This window comes from Trematomus bernacchii, unplaced genomic scaffold, assembly GCF_902827165.1.
Source record: "Trematomus bernacchii unplaced genomic scaffold, fTreBer1.1, whole genome shotgun sequence".
In the NCBI taxonomy this organism is placed as follows: domain Eukaryota; kingdom Metazoa; phylum Chordata; class Actinopteri; order Perciformes; family Nototheniidae; genus Trematomus; species Trematomus bernacchii.
In genome coordinates this window covers 141946-160320 of record NW_022987762.1, presented here as the reverse complement: position 1 = coordinate 160320, position 18375 = coordinate 141946, and the positions used below count along the sequence as shown (strand labels likewise).

The 18375-nt window shown below is 42.6% G+C and overlaps 1 protein-coding gene across 1 annotated transcript in view; it reads left to right on the top strand.

Annotated features, from left to right (window-relative positions):
• LOC117496631 (zinc finger protein 501-like) overlaps positions 1-18375 on the top strand; it is a 119774-nt gene that overhangs the window by 51282 nt on the left and 50117 nt on the right. The window lies entirely within an intron of this gene.

Genomic DNA, 18375 nt, shown 5'->3' with positions numbered 1-18375 from the left:
TCTGAAGGGAAGGAAACTCTTGGATCAATGTGGTACAATCAGCAGACACACGTTGTCCTCTGGACAGTAGAAATCCCCAAAAATTGCAGTTCCTCTTCACACCACTGTTGCCTTGACAACAAGGGTTCATGTCCATCACAAGCAAAATGTCAAAACCTCCTCAGAGATGCGTTCTTTGCACACTTCTTCTGTTTCTGTAGTGAGCAACATTTCACCAACACACTGATTCAGAGTACAACCCAAAGGTGGCGCATAACTATCCAGTGCTGCTGTAATCACAGCCAATCAGCTACTTAGAGAAAACTCAAGTTAAATCTCTCCCCCAACGGGTTATAAAATGGCTGAGTGTCTATCTGGTCAGGAATGCTGAAACATGTGAATGTTAAAACAAACTAATGGTGGTAGTTTACCCAGATTCTTTACTTCATCAAAAGTAGTAAAACTACATTGTAAAATCTCTTTTGTCTAGTTGAGGTCCTGCTTTTAAAATTCTAGTCAGGAAAAGAACATACACATAAGCTTTACAATCTTCTTAAATTCGAAACCAAAAAGGTATTCATTCTCCACCGTGATGCATTTCTACATCAAAGTTCATAAAAACTGATGATTTATCTTTAAAAACCATGAGGAATGACAGTTCTCATAAAACACTATTCTTCTTTACTTCAGTTCTAAGTCAATGAGCAAAACAAGGAAACCCTCCTTAACCACTATAGACTCATCTTTTATCTTCTTGCTTATTCTATTCTTTTTCAAATTGTTTATCTAAGTTGTGTTACAAGCATGGTTGGGTTGTAACAGAATACAAAACATCAAGTAACTGTATTCAATCCTCGCTATATTTGAAAAACCCAAGTAATCTGATTACAGTTAATGAACATATTTTTGGAACACTTAAAGGAATTATTGGTGGTTTCCTCACAAAATGTAATCTTCATTACTAAAGCTAAAACCTAAAGAAATCATCACGGAACAGTTTTCTTTCCTTATCACTCAATTGTTTCAATAAAAACAAAAAAGCATCTCAACATCTCAACACTTTATTCCATCTAAGCATGAATGTTTATGACAGACACGCCATATATTCCAAGAACAAATATGTCTGGGCCCTAAAGAACAATCCATTAATCCAAAACGGTCTTCAATGGTATAAATTGTGAACTTTCTTAACATTAATTGTAAATTCAACGTATGTTCTCTTTAGAACAAAGATAGGATAGTTGCAGCTGAAACTGCTTAATAGCAACTTTCTGTTAACCTAGATAAGCATGTTGTTCTTATATCTAGTAATATATATATATTTATATTTTATTTTATGTTACTCATAAAACAGTAAACCATAGGAACATTTTCCAGAATAGTAGTTAACTTTATATAACATTTACTCTCTCTAGACTCAAAACATCTTAATTCTCCTGTCTCTCTCTTTCCTCACTGTGCCCTGCAGCTGCTCCTGTCCGCAAGCTTCTCTCATCAATCACACTTGACCTCTCTGTTATCCAACATTGAGATGGCTTGAGCAAGCATCGTACAGAGCCTCTGTCATGCTTAAACATTAACAGCTTCCTTCTGACTGACAAACTTATAAAAACCTCCTGCTTATTACTTACTACTCTTTCTTCATAAACTTAAAAATACAATTGTGGTGAATCGTTTGCGTTTTCAGTTTCTACTTTAAACAACCATCAAATGAGAGTCACTATTGTATGATAAATACAACTCCTAAATAACATTACAATATATATATTTCTTACAGTGTGTTTGTTATTTCATGTTTAACAAATTGTCTTTATACTAGGTGGAAAAATCCACTATTATATTTAATTTGAATAAAACCTTAACCTTAATGTACTTCATATACTCAGTAAACCTCTTCTTACTTTGCCTTAACGTTACTGTATGTAATTAAGTTCCTTTGAAATATAATTAAGTACAATTCTTAGTCAAATGACAAATACCATGAAATTCACAATGCAATGCAATGGTAACAATCAGTTCTCAAAGACTATGTTTAAATAGCAACAGATCATTGTTTCTTATTTATTTCAATATATCTACTACTTCAAATCACACATTGATCTATTAATTTTCAATGTATTCACTCCAACTTCAGATCACTCATTGATCTTTCACTCCTTGTTTTAAACAGAGAAACACAATGCAGCCTTCTTTCAGGCATCAGACGAAATAACAAGCAGACACACTCCGAGCTGCTGCTCGACAATTAGAGCAGAATCAGGAGAAGGGGGGGAAGATACTTTCACAGACAAATACAGACACACCCCGGCTGGAGCTGTCAGCCTTTTCAGGAGAAGGGGGGACATATTTCAAACTGCAGCTTCTTTGACCAATAAGAAATTAAAACAACAAACTATGGTATACCAAAACATTTAGCGCTTTATCACAGGCTCTACATTATATTACGGTCTGACAAAACATGGAAAACTCCACTTTTGTATGTAGTGAATTCACAGAGTCGCCAGGCAAGTTTTATACTTTTAACTCCCTGAACTCAGATCGGGTTTATTAATCTCTTAATTACCAAACGGACCGGATGTGCACTTGGCTCGCAAAGCAAATCATATCCCCTCAGCCAAATGAATCTCTGAACCTTAAGACAAATCATTAGGATCTTCTCAGGCAGAATTCACGACTACGAGGTCAGATACAGTGATTCCTCCAGCATAACATGTCCTTACGGCTAGCAAAGATCATATCCCCTCAATCAAACCCTTAGCTTCTCAGGCAGATTACGAGGTCAGATACAGTGATCTCTCCAGTATAAACATTTATCAACATAAAACAAGACAAACAAACAAAACAAACAATCAACAGATCTCAACCATAACTGTGCAAATATCCCAAATCCACTCCTCTGCATCTTCCTTTTAACCAATACAACTTCAAAAGTCATTTAATTCCAAATACGTTTTGCTTACTGTGAGTTGGTATTTCTTCTGTGGAAGTCTCAAGTCTGGTTTCTCAATTCCTCGAGTTTACCACAGCTTTCTATGTAGCTGCCTGATCAGGGTGAGTTGAGACCTCCAGGGAAAAACACAGCAACCTCCAGCATCGGCAATCTCGGTAGGACCTCCAAAATGTTGTGGCGATCCAGTACTCACACAACATGAAAGAATGAAACAGAGAGGAATCAATGAAACACAAACACAGAAATAGTTGAGATTAATCATTATTATTTAGTTGCGCACCACCAAACAACAATGGGGAAACATTACCTTGCTTCAACAGCAACCAATCGCAGAAATGGTCCCACGAACACAAGAAAACACAGGCCAAATATACGTTTCCTAAATGACACACGAACATGTTCCCTAATCATGTTTAACGCACACACATTGTCAGTTCTCCTAAACTTGGACGCACCAACATCAGAGCAACATGTAAGTTCCAGATGTCAAAAGGTCATTATCTCATGAAGTCTTTAGGAGCCTTGCAGGATATGAATTATCCAATTAACAAACTATATATATCGTCTGCACATGAGCGCACATACATTTCTTTACATTAACTAACACACCAACATCCTTATCGTTTCTTAGCTAATGCATGCTGGATATGAACCACTAACTAACAAGACTTTAACTGTATTATATCTGAGGAAGACCTCTCTTGGAGTTCCTCTGACCTTTGCCAATTTACTTAACATGGGTACATCTGCTGTTAATTGCAAAGACCATTGATAATTAGCAAAGAGACTCATGGGCCTCTTCCAATATCTGGAAACTGTAATTAAATTATAGTTATATTGAGAAGGTCCAAGACTTGACATAACAGGTGCCTGTGTTTAATGGTGACCCATTCTCTTACCAACCTTTCATGCATGCATTCAGATACCTAATTGAAGAAAAAACGAGTAACTGCCAGGCCAGGCTCTACTTTGTTAAACAGTTTACATCAGGTCAAGCCAGAGATCTGGTCCGTAGCTGTCTTCACATGGATGCAGAAAGAGGATATTCAGAGGCCATGCAACTTAGACATTATGGAAATGAAATGAAAATTGCAAATGCTTATCTGGATAAGGCACTCAACTGGACAGCTATCAAGCCAGATGATGGAAAATCTCTTCATGCCTACTCACTATACCTAAGAGAATGCCTTAACGCCATGCAGGACTTGGAGTACATGGATGAGCTAGACGTCACATCAACTTTAAGACTGATTGTATCCAAGCTACCATATCAACTCAGGGAAAGATGGCACACAACAGCGTATGAAGAATTTCAAAAGAAAAACATCAGAGCTAGATTCAAACATCTGGTCGAATTCACCGAAAAGCATTCTGACATATTATTGCACCCAGTGTTTGGAGAAATTAAAGACTCAAATTCCACTAAAAGGATAATCACCAACAGTAGGACAACTGACCTCAGAACACCTAAAAGGAGCAGTACCTTTGCAACAGCTGTCGCCGCAACTGAACATGATGACACCAGGCTACAGGCATTTAAGGTGCAGCAACCCACCTACATCAAAGCTGCCCCTGCAACCATATGTAGTTTCTGTCAAGGCAGGCATGCAGTAGTGGACTGCTTAAAACTCAAATCAGAGCCACACGACCAAAAGGTTAATTATCTAAAGACAAATGGTTACTGTTTTGGTTGCCTTAAGAAGGGTCACATGAGCAAAGACTGTACATTCAAGCTAAACTGTCTAACATGCCAAAGGAAACATCCAACACTGCTGCATATTGATGATTTATATTCAAAGCAAGTCACCCTGCAAAACAGTAGAACAGAACCAAAGCTAACGTCCATCAACAGTGCGAAAGTATCAGCTGATCAGTCAACAGGGGCCGGTGAGGATTGTGCCCTTGCTATTGTTCCGGTGCAAGTTAAAGCAGCAAAAGGAAGCAAGTTTATTCAAACCTACGCCTTTCTTGACCCTGGGAGCACGGCCACATTCTGTACTGAAAACCTAATGAACCAACTGAATGCTAAAGGACGAAAGACTGGAATTCTATTCTGCACAATGGGACAAAAAAGGAATGCAAAAAGCTATGAAATCACAGGACTGGAAATAGGAAACATAGATGGAGGACAATTTATCAACTTGCCTGAAGTGTACACACAAACTAAGATTCCTGTCTCAAAGGAAAACCTTCTCACACAATCCGATCTTGAAAAATGGCCTCATCTCAGTCAGATCCAAATCAAGGAAATTGATGCAGACATTGAAATGCTGATAGGGATGAATGTTCCCAAAGCCTTGGAACCCTGCGATATAATCCACAGTCAGGGTAATGGACCATATGCAGTGAAGACAATGTTTGGATGGGTGGTCAATGGGCCCCTCAAATCTCACACTGCTATGGATACTTCTGAAACAATGTCAGCAACCGTCAATAGAATTTCACTGGATAATCTGAGGGACCAACTAGTCTCACAGTACAACCAGGATTTCCCTGAAAAGGAATTTGAGGAAAAAAGAGAGATGTCATGTGAGGACAAGAAATTCATGGACCTGGCTGAAAGTTCAATAATCATCAAAAACGGACATTACCACTTACCTCTACCCTTCCGTGATAAGGACTTGGCCCTGCCTAACAACTACAACATGGCACTACATCGCACAACCAACCTTGCTGGGAAATTCAAGAGGGATTCAGTTTACGCTGAAGAATATAAAGCCTTCATGGCAAAGGTACTGGAAAAGGGCTATGCCGAAAAAGTTACACAAGATCAACTTCAAAGATCAGACGGCAGGCTCTGGTACATACCGCATCATAGGGTTTACCATAAAAGAAAGAAGAAACTCAGGGTTGTATTTGACTGTTCATCTTCATTTAAAGGAAAGTCCCTTAATGCTGAACTCCTCCAAGGTCCGGACTTGACTAATCCCCTTCTCGGCGTCTTGCTTCGTTTCCGTCAGGAAAAAATTGCAATAATGGCTGACATTGAAGCAATGTACTACCAAGTACAAGTACAGGAAGACCACCGTGACTATCTCAGGTTTTTGTGGTGGCCTCAAGGAGACATCAGCAAACCACTGGAGGTCTATCGGATGAATGTGCATCTCTTTGGTGCAGTATCATTCCCAAGCATAGCCAGCTTTGCCTTGCAACAAGTGTCAAGAGACAATACCAGTAAATACAGCATGGAAGTACTGGAAACCATTCAGGGCAGCTTTTATGTGGATGAATAGCCGCGTTCACACCGGAGTACTTTTCACCGTACTTTTCGCGTTTAGTTCCGTTAGTACCCCTTATGTCGCGTTCACACCAAAAAGAGTACTTAATCTCGGGAACTTTTACCCCCATTTTTAGTGCCCGCTGAGAGATCGTACTTTCCTGTGGGAAAAAAGTGCCCCAGTGCTGATTGGCTGGGCGAATTGCAAACCACGCCCCGTACAACTGTGAAAATGTTGTGTAGAGCCGCCATTGTTTTTCCTCGCTACAAAAACCCAGTGCACCGACGGAGAGTAGTTTGTTTTTTAAAGCAGTTATGGCAAGCATCAAGAAATCATCGGAGCGGTGGAGTGATGAGGAGGTGTCGGCGCTTCTGGAGATCGACGCCGAGGACGCAACCCAGGGAATGCTACTGAAGGCAGTACCCAACTCGAAGATGTTCGATCGTTGTTCGAAGAAGTTACTTGAGATGGGAATCTTGCACAGCGCCATGGCATGCCGGCTAAAAATAAAGAAACTCCGGCAGGACTACAAAAACATTAAAGACTGGAATAACAAAAGTGGTAACGACCGGAAGACCAGTAAATGGTACGAGCGCTTGGATGCTTTGCTAGGCCACAGACCTTCATTCTCTGGTACAGCATCGAGCTTTGATTCGGGCACGATGGTGTGGGAGGCCGCTCAAACGGCGGATTCAGAGGGCGACCACGACGAAGGTAAAATCAACTACATGCACTGGGGTTTTAATCTGCACAATAATGGTCTCAGAAGTACTTTTATTTGCTCAGTAGATCAAGCTAGCCATGCTAGGCTGAACTTGCTAACACTGGCCCCGAGCTGGCTAATAACATCTAGCTAGCTAGATATTCTCGGCCGCTATGAAAACGTTTTGACTTGTGAATAACTGTGCAGTGTTTCTGTAATTTGCTTCACTAACTCATGGCACTAATCGTGTGTTTCAGGCGAGGAAAATCAACTCTCGGGATTGGAAACAAGCGAGCTTTGCCTTCAAGATCAAAGCGCTTGATCGTCTCCCTTACCAGCAACCAAACGCAAAGGTACACACACTGTAACTTTGTCTTGAAAGAATGTTACGCATCGAACTGATGTTCACAATCATGTTTATTTCCTTCTTGGTACAATTATGAAACAGCGTGAAAACGTATTCGCCTAGACCGGCAGTTACACATTTTCGTGCCTTTTTACTCTCTCACAAACATTGTAAACATCCAGGCTAGAGGTCACATGACTTCCGGTAAGAAATCGCTTCCACTTGGAGCATATATCGCCACCTACTGTTGATTTATTAAATGTTTATATTAAATCCTTGTCCTCAGACCAGTGCTTTTGAGGAATTTGAAGATCAGCTTGTTTGCTTCATTTCTTGATTTACTTTCATATATTGACTTGAAATCCATGTCCTTGATGTTGAGTTGTTCCAGTGCAGTTTTCAGAATGAGTCTTTGTCTGTTATAATCCGGGCAGCTAAAAAATACATGATGTATTGTCTGTGGTTGAAAACCACATTGAAAACCTATTCGCCTAGACCGGCATTTACAAATGTTCGTGCCTTTTTACTCTCTCACAAACATTGTAAACATCCGGGCTAGAGGTCACATGACTTCCGGTAAGAAAACTTGCCTCAACAACATTAAACAAAGTTCAAGCATACATGAAGCACTCTTCAAAAATACAAAACAATAAAGAAGGGCACTTTGAGCGGCAACTACACACACACACACACACACACACACACACACACACACACACACACACACACACACACACACACACACACACACACACACACACACACACACACACACACACACACACACACACACACACACACACACACTAGTATGTTGTAAAACTACATGGCGACTAAACAGATCTTGTATCTTGCTTATTTTCCCCTCTTAGGAAAGCGGACACGGGATGCGAATTTCTTTGACACCGTCCAGGCGTTGGAGGACCGGCGTGCCATGGTGAAAGAGTCGATGCACGGGGATCAGATGGTGCTGTTCACCAAGGCCCAGGAAACGGAGGACAATATGCTCACCAGTTCATTTTATATTATTGTTATTACTGTTATTATATAGTCTTGATACAACTGACACTTTATTTTATATTGATAATGTTAATTTACATGTACAACTTCTATTTTATTTACATTAAAAATGTGAACTTCTATTTACTGTTAAACAGATCCTGTAGCTTGCTTATTTCTCCTGACACTTTATCTTTAGTGACCTGTGTAGCATCCTATACATCACATGTAAGTGATTATTCTGATACCATCATGTTTCATCGGTTATAAACTGGCAAAGCTTTATTTGTCATTTATTTATCATCAATGTTGCAACCTTGTGGAGGAATGGCAGGGGCACATACACAAATATGATCATTTATATCATTTAAAATATTATTTGACCTAAAACTAAATGTTTTTATGATTGTCCTCTGAGGAGGACATGGGGATTTGCAAACTTTTAATTCCCCCCCCATTTTACACAACACAAAATGGAGTCCACTATGGGCCGAAACTAACATGTAGGTTTCCATAGTGTTTATGGCAGACGGATGCAGTGGGTCTCAGGAAGATATATAATAAATAATAAAGGTGGGTTTGCTGCTGAGCCTATTTACTGTGCATACAACACACCTGGCACAGTTTATTGTTATTATATTGCCACACTGTACACTATTGTAATGTTGCCTGTCTTGACTGGAAAATAAAAGAGAAACAAAAGCACTGTACAAAAGATCAGCTTTATTGTCAAAATGTTTACAATGCTGGCGCTGGCCCATCAAGCTGGGTCGCCGGTAAGGCAGTCCATTCGTCCCTGTACTCATTACTTTCACAAAGGTTATGTAATATGCAACATGCTGCCACCTGGATTTTGATCTTGTCCATCTTGCAGTCGTTTCTTTTCATCAAGCACCGCCACCTGCCCTTCAGTCTGCCAAAAGCGTTCTCCACCACCACTCGTGCTCGGCTTGTTTTGTTATTGTACGCAAGTTGCTCAGGCTGCATTAACTCAGTTACAAAGCTGTATAACATGAGCACAAACAGCACAACTTCAGTCGACTCCATATTCATCATGTCTGAGGTCGGAAGGTAAACAACAGACGTCTAATGTACAGCGAGTGGGTGGGCGTCGCAGTATACGCGGGAAGTTTTTCTTCTTCTTCTTCTCTTGTTTTGTAGCGGATTGCAAACAACTTTAAGGTGCATACCGCCACCTACTGTACTCGCCGTGAAGTGGTTTGTGGCCTGCCAGTAAAGCCAAAGCAGAAGAAGAAGAAGTGACGTCAGCGGCTCATTTGCGTAATCTTCCCTCAGGGAAAAGTACTCCGGTGTGAACGCGATCTGTACTAAGTGCCCTGGGGTTAAAAGCGCTGGGGCTCTGAGTGCCGGAACTAAGTACAGGAAAGTACTTGGTGTGAACGCGGCTAATGTCTCAAATCTGTGGCTTCTACAACTCAAGCTATCGATCTTACCAAGGATCTAATGAAGGCATGTGCCGAAGGAGGAATTACTCTTACCAAATGGGTGAGTAACAGCCAGGACGTGCTTAGAACCATCCCTGGAGTGCACAGAGCTAAACCAGTTGAGCAACTAGATCTGGACAAAGAAAAAACACCTCTAGAAAGAGTTCTAGGCATCCAGTGGAATATTGTGAGAGATACTTTTACCTTCACTGCTGCCATCAAACACAGAGTTCCTACAAGAAGAACAGTTCTTTCTATTGTCAGTTCTATTTACCTCGGTTTCCTTTCACCATTCATCCTCACGGCCAAGCAAATCCTTAGAGGACTCTGCATTGATAAGTGTGGATGGGATGAAGTTATCCCAGAACACCTTTCAAAGTCATGGATAGCAGAACTAGATCAGCTGAGCAGATTTGAAGTGGATAGGTGCATGAAGCCTGAACATTTTGGACTCATAAGGACTGCTGAGCTGCATCACTTATGTGACGCAAGTGAAACAGGGCATGGCACTGCAAGCTACATTAGATTCACGAACCACAAAGGAGATACTTATGTGTCATTCATTCTCGGGAAATCCAGACTCAATCCTCTGAAGCAAATCACCATTCCCAGACTGGAGCTCGCAGCTGCTACACTTGCTGTAAAAGTTGACAGGATGTTACAGAAGGAATTAAACATGAAACTCCAGAAATCAACCTTCTGGACAGATAGTACATCAGTACTAAAATACATCCACAACCAAAAAAAAAGATTCCATACCTACGTTGCTAATAGGATAGCAGTGATTCACAACTTGTCCCAAGAAAGCCAATGGAGGCATGTAAGTTCTAAGGACAATCCAGCAGACTTTGCATCACGTGGATTGAATATTGAACCATTCTTGGAGTCCACAAGATAGTTGAATGGCCCTGACTTCCTGTCAAAGGAGGAAAGTGAATGGCCCAAAGTGCCAGAGGATCTTGGCCACATCCTCCTCAATGATCCAGAGATTAAAAAGGAAATCTCTGTTAACAGCTTGAAAATAAATAACTGTGCAACCACCGACCTCATTGAACACTACTCCTCTTGGAAAAAACTACAGAGAGCAGTTGGTTGGTTGTTGAAACTCAAAAGACTGCTTCAATCCAAAAAGGCTAAAGCACCAGTGACCCGCTCCAAAACTGCAGAAAGCCAACAAGGACTATCTGTGGAGGATTTGGAGGAAGCAGAGAAATCCATCATTCACTATGAACAAGAGCGCTACTTTGAATCTGAGCTGATGCTGCTAAAGAAAGGAAAAGCTGTTAAAGCTGACAGCCCATTACGCAAAGTTGATCCTATTCTGGATGAAGGTATCCTACGGATTGGAGGACGCATAAGTAAATCTGCTATGCCAGTAAATTTGAGAACCCCGATAATCCTTCCAAAAAACTCCCACATATCCAAACTGATTCTACGCGATATTCATCAGCAGGTCGGACACTCTGGGAGGAACCACATGCTCTCCAGACTAGGCCAGAAATTCTGGTTAACCTCTGCCAACTCTTCTGCAAGGAAAATAATAAAGGCTTGTGTTTTTTGTAGATGCATGCAGGCTAGAGTTGGAGAACAAAAAATGGCTGACCTACCTGAAGATCGTGTGGCTCCAGACCTTCCACCTTTCTCTCATGTGGGAATTGACTATTTCGGACCCATCGTGGTTAAAAGAGGTCGAGGCCATTTGAAGCGGTGGGGGGTAATATTTACCTGCCTTGTGAGTCGAGCTATTCATCTGGAGGTGGCGAGTACCTTAGATACTAACTCCTGCATCAACGCCATAAGGCGGTTTTCATGTCGAAGAGGACCAATTCTAACAATCAGAACAGATTGTGGGACCAACTTTGTAGGCGCTCAGAAAGAACTGGAGACTGCTCTAAACCAGCTTGATCAGAAAAGGATCCAGGATTCCCTGCTCTCTGAGCAAGTCAGGTGGCTGTTCAATCCCCCATCAGGAGCACACTTTGGAGGAGTGTGGGAAAGACTGATTAGGCTGGTGAAAAAAGTACTCTTTTCAGTTCTTAAACATCAGGTCATGGATGATGAAACGCTACAAACAGCCTTTTGTGAAGTTGAATCTATTCTCAATGACAGACCAATCACAACTGTGTCAGCTGATCCTAATGATTTAGAACCCCTCACGCCAAACCACCTGCTGCAGCTGAAAACCAAACCACTCTTACCACCTGGACTCTTCTGCAAAGATGACCTCTACACCAGAAAGAGATGGAGACAAGTTCAATACATGGCAGACCTCTTCTGGCAAAGGTGGGCTAAAGAATATCTGCCACTCATGCAGCAAAGGCAAAAGTGGGTCAACACTAGAAGGAATCTTCAACCCAACGATATTGTTGTCATCGTCGATGAAACAGCACCAAGGAACTCATGGCCCCTCGGCCGTGTGGTTAAAACCCTGCCTGGACCCAAAGGTCTGGTCAGAAGTGTGTTAGTTCAGACCAGAGATGGAGTACTCAAGTCCTGGACTCGGACTCGAGTCGGACTCGAGTGCCGATTTTCGGGACTCGTGACTCGACTTGGACTCGCGCACTGATTGACGTGACTCGGACTTGGACTCGTGAATTCTCGCGCACGATGACTTGGACTCGGACTCGGACTCCTGAATTATCGCGTACGCTGACTTGGACTCGGACTCGGACTCGTGAATTTTTCCCCCCACGATGACTCGGACTCGACTTGTACATTAACGCTCCGACTTGGACTCGGACTCGAGCAAGTTTTCTATGGAGTCTGATGTCCTCTATCCTGGCGTGTGCACCGGCTGCGAGGCGAGTTCACGTACTGGGCCCCGCTATTCCAGTCTAAAGATGTCTAGAGACACACCCCGCATCGTGCTGTATGCTTTCACACATTCTGCTTCCACATTGGAAAAGAGCAGCGCAAAATGCTCTATGTGGAAACAATATTGAAGAGAAGGCTCCGTAACACATTACTCTAAACATCGAGTTCAGACATATAGGCTGTCTTGAACACTATCATCAGAGTAACGTGATCTAATCAATAAATAAAGATTCAGCCGATAACACGAAAGCACATGGCTACTTAACATGTAGAATGACGTCATTTTGCATGCTAAGTAGCCATGTGCTTTCTGGGGCTAAATCTTTATCAGTAAACCGATTTAACCGGTAAAAGTTCCTTCAAAATAAGAGTCCCGATCTTATTACTATCAAAATAAAAGTGCAAAACGAAAACTTTACCATAGGAAAATATTGGCATACAAATATAATCACTTCTCTAAAAGGTAACTCATTTTAAACATAGTTTATTTATATATAATAATAATAATAATATTAATATTAGTAATAAGCTTTATATTTGTATAGCACCTATTACAAGAATTGTAGCCAAACTGGCTTCACAGCAGTTCAATAGACAGATTAGTATAACATGACAGGATAAAAGCAATGTAGAGGAGCAGCTACATTTCAACACATATATCCACGAAGATTAATACATGAAGACTTGTGACTCAGACTTGACTTGGACTCTTCTTAGGTGACTCGGACTTGGACTCGGACTCGAACACAGGTAATGATGACTCGGACTTGGACTCGACTCGGACACTCCTTGGGTGACTCGGACTTGGACTCGGACTCGAAGAGTGGTGACTCGAGAGTGACTTGGACTTGTGAATTAGTGACTTGACTACAACACTGGATCAGACCAAGACTAACATCCTGCAAAGGCACATTAGTAAGCTCTGTCTACTCCTGGAAGCCAACTGAGCCAAGAGCTAGCTAGCCACCCTACCCCCTATCCCCTGCACACACACATACTATCTTTCTTACATCTTTCCATACACAAACCTCTCTATTTCAAACAACACTGATACCCTTTTTGACTATTGTCTCCTGCCTCAGGGACAGTGAGTGGTGATGCCACAAAAGACACTGATGCAGCATGAACTTTGGGGGGGATCTAAGTGGGGGCTAATTGAAATGACTTGTTGAATGTATATATGCATATTAATAGATTTTGTATGATAAACAGAAATGTGATTTGATATTTTGCGTCGTTTAAAATATTTAAAGGTGTTACCTGGCTCCATAGAATGTTTTGTTGTAATTGATTTGCTATAGCATCACAATTAGGGGCCGGTATGATGAAGCCATATCTAGGAGCTTATATTATTTAATAGTTATCTATTTATTTTATTGTTCTTTTTTGTTTATAGTAAATCTTCCTTTTAATTCTTACTTAAAGGAAACCTATCATGCTATATTTAAATGATATATTGTAGGGCCATACCTATATAAGGTATATTTATACGTTTCTGTTTTCAAAATACCAAACCGATCATGCATTTTAGCCATGCCTCATTTCGCTCTATGTGTTGTTTGCTGTCTACGGGTCTGATTCTGCTGACCACGCCCCCCTGCAGGAGAGGGGAGATGTGCTCTGATCAGCTGCTGGGCTGTCAGAAGAGGGGGAGAAAAAGAGATCTCCGTGTTTTATTATATAGAGTCGTTATTCATTTGTTTTAAAGCTCAATCAATAACAAAGAAGACCTTTGACCGGCACTTTTCTAATTTTGTCCGGAAGATTTAAACTTTAACGGACATCTTGACCGGCGAAAGTAACTGAAACTGAAACTCTGCCGCACGGTCCCCTCGTTCCTTGGAAGAGGCGGAGAGGTGGGTGTTTGTCATCTGCTGGTGGACTAACCGGAGAGAATTACAGTGCTTGCCTCGACGGGGAGGGATTGCATTGCAGCGGGAGCAAACGCTTGCCTCGGGGAGGAAGAAAGAAAGCCACAGCGGAGAATAAACAGAAGGGTAACCATGGTAACCAAGTCTTCTTCGCTGCTTTTGTGGCAGACTACAGCGCCACTTACAGGCCTGGCATATGTACTACAGCGTCTCCAGCGCTTTCGAACGGCAATGGCCGTGGCTGTCTCCTCCTGATTGGTGGAGTTGGCCCAATAGCCGTAGCGCCACCGTCCTGACGTCAGGACAGTGTTCAAATCTGGATCAGTTTTTATCAGATCCGTTGCAGCCCCTTTTTTAGAGATTTGGGTATGGAGGAAAATAGAGAGGGTTGTGTTTTCTGACACTTGGTGAGTTCCCTGGAACACCGGGGACACATATTCATGTATAAAAGACGTACAAAAGTGCATTTTGCATGATAGGTCCCCTTTAAGTTTATCAAATAGGTTGTACTATGCCTCTGTTTTGTAAAGGCAGCCTTTGGGCACCGGGGGATGGGAGACCTGCTCATTATAAATCTGGGAAACAGGTGGTAGTGTGGAGCGCACCCGGTAGGCCTATGGTTTTTTACCATCGGGTAAGAACGAAGAAAAGTGCTTGTATATGTGTATAATAAATTGCACTAAAACGACTTTTGCTCGGACCTAGACTTTTATCCATGCGGATGGGTGCCTCAGCGGCACTTTGCTTTGAGTTATATTTCTTTCTTATATTTTTATGATTTTGGCCACTTTACTGTGTGTTTGAAATGTACAAGGTCACATCTCCACGATGCCCTGGGCTACATACATGTGACGATGGATCATTCATCCGGCCTGCTTTATCTCTCGCTGCAGTGATTTTCATGCCAATCCGAGCAACACTTTAGCATTTATCTGAAAGATCTTGTTTGTTTCAAAAGAGCGGGAAAATGTGAAATTGTCCAAATGTCTCCAGAACCTGCGGTTAAGTATCTGAAGTGTACAGTACTCAGGTATGCAAAGTGGACAGGTTAGCGAGAAAGGGTTTTTTTGAGCCTCAGAGACCAAGTTCCTGTACACTTCGCATACATTGACTGCACGACTTCAGGCATGCGATGTGGACAGTACACCTCAAATACATCACTACACGACCTGTGGTATTTGAAATGTACAAGGATGCGAAGGGCTACATGAACGTCACTTTGAATTAGTAATCTGTGAGGCCACTGTTCTCAGTATACCAACTCTCATGCAAATCGGAGCAACTTTATTTTTGACCTTTTTTTATTTTTAACCTGTTTTTCAGTCAGTGATGAACTGGAGGGGGCCTGGGAGTATGCTTATCCGGTCTACATGTGTTTTGTAGACTTGGAGAAGGCTTATGACCGAGTTCCCAGGGAGTTACTGTGGGAGGTGCTGCAGGAGTATGGGGTGAGGGGGTCTCTACTCAGGGCCATCCAATCTCTGTACTCCCAAAGCGAGAGCTGTGTCAGGGTCCTCTGCAGCAAGTCGGACCCATTTCCGGTGAGGGTTGGCCTCCGCCAAGGCTGCGCTTTGTCACCAATCCTGTTTGTAATATACATGGATAGGATTTCGAGGCGTAGTCGTGGGGGAGGGGGTCTGCAGTTCGGTGGACTAAGGATTGCACCACTGCTTTTTGCAGATGATGTGGTTCTAATGGCTTCATTGGTCTGCGACCTTCAGAACTCACTGGATCGGATCACAACCGAGTGTGAAGCGGCTGGGATGAGGATCAGCACCTCCAAATCTGAGGCCATGGTTCTCAGCAGGAAACCGATGGACTGTCCACTCCAAGTAGGGAATGAGTCCTTACCCCAAGTGAAGGAGTTCAAGTATCTCGGGGTCTTGTTCTCGAGTGAGGGAACAATGGAGCGTGAGATGGGCCGGAGAATCGGAGCAGCGGGAGCGGTACTGCAGTCGCTTTACCGCACCGTTGTGACGAAAAGAGAGCTGAGCCAGAAGGCAAAGCTCTCTGTCTACCGGGCCATTTTCGTTTCTACCCTCACCTATGGTCCTGAAGGATGGGTCATGACCGAAATAACGAGATTGTGGATACAAGCGGCCGAGATGGGTTTTCTCCGCAGGGTGGCTGGCGACTCCCTTAGGGATAAGGTGAGAAGTTCAGTCATCCGGGAGGGACTCGGAGTTGAACCGCTCCTCCTTCACGGCGAAAGGAGCTAGTTGAGGTGGTTCGGGCACCTAGTAAGGATGCCACCTGGGCGCCTCCCTAGGGAGGTGTTCCAGGCACGTCCAGCTGGGAAGAGATCAAGGGGTAGACCTAGGACCAGGTGGAGGGATTATATCTCTTCGCTGGCCTGGGAGCACCTTGGGATCTCCCAGTCAGAGCTGGTTGATGTGGCCAGGGAAAAGAAAGTTTTAGGCATCTCAGGGTCTGCCCTCCAGTGGTTTGCCTCGTACCTCAGTGGGAGAAGTTTCTCCGTGGCGGTGGGCCAGTTCTCATCACACAGCACTCCCCTATCCTGCGGTGTGCCCCAGGGTTCTGTTTTAGCCCCTCTTCTTTTTGCCCTTTACATGCTCCCATTAGGCCCCTTAATTAGCCAATTCAAGGGTGTCTCGTATCACTGTTACGCAGATGATATCCAGATATATTTCTCTTTCAAACCCGTCAAAACCCTGATTACATGTCTGTCTGCAATTGAGGAGTGGATGTCAAGCAACTTCCTACAGCTCAATGCATCAAAAACGGAAGTCTTGATCTCAGCGGCTGATAACATCGCCTCTAAGGTAGCAAGCCACCTGGGTTCATTTAGTGGTAACGTTAGGGCAAACATAAAAAACCTTGGTTTAACCTTCGATCAGTCTATGCTACTAGACAAACACATCAAACTCCTGACCCGTACCTGTTTGTTCCACCTCAGGAACATTGCCAAGCTCAGGGGCTTTCTATCCAATGCAGAACTGGAGATGGCTATCCATGCCTTTATTTCATCCCGGCTTGATTAATGTAATGCTCTGTTCTCCTGCCTCAACAAAACATCAATAAACCGGCTACAACAGGTCCAAAATGCTGCAGCCAGGTTACTCACTCGGTCCAAAAAAAACATGCCACATCACTCCGATCCTTTCTGCCCTGCACTGGCTCCCTGTCCATCTCAGAACCCAATATATTGGTTTACACATATAGAGCTGTCCATGGCCAAGCCCCCGCCTAAATTAACGACCTTATCCACCCTCACAGCACAACCTGGGCCCTGAGGTCCTCCGAGCAAGGCCAAAAACGAAGGGGGACCGTGCCTTTGAGGCAGTGGCCCCTATGGAATGAACTCCCCCAGAAACTGAGAGCCTCTGTCTCTGTGGAGGTTTTTAACCTGTTAAGCACCAAGCCTGTTTTTCATGTTTCAGGCTAGAAAATGACATGCCCAAAACAAATGACTACAACTTAACTTCTAAAAGGGTTATATGAATAATTTATTTTATCAAAGCAAGGTTACATCTGTGAGTTGGATGTAGAAGTGTCAGAATCAATATAGATGTTTTTTATTTTAAAGAAAATTCTGATTTTACATAGTAAAAAACTGTTAATTATAGTGTCCGTCCAAAAATTCTTTGGTATAGTGAAAACTACCCTTGGATGATGGGTTAGTAGACTAAAAGCTTTAGGAATCCAAAGTACAACATATAATAAGTACCCTGTATCAAGATTGATGCAAAACAAGTGACATTAGACCTTTTTAGAGAGGTTTAGCCAAAACCACCCCACCTCTGAGGTGATTTGGGTGAAAATTGTTTTTTTTCCATATCTCTGGCCCCCCTTGGTCGATTTTGATGGTTGACACCTCTTTCTGACCGTTAGAGCCAATCGAATCGAAGGGGGAGTCCCCCACACACACTCGTTGTGAAGAGAAGAGGTGGGGGCTTCGCGCATGTAATTTTGCAGCAGAGTGGACCGATCTCTCGCTCTGACATTTGGAAACGAAAAAGCAGTTTTATTGCTTATGGATTATCAGAAATAATTTCAAAGAAGGCACAGATACATAGGATTAACCTATGG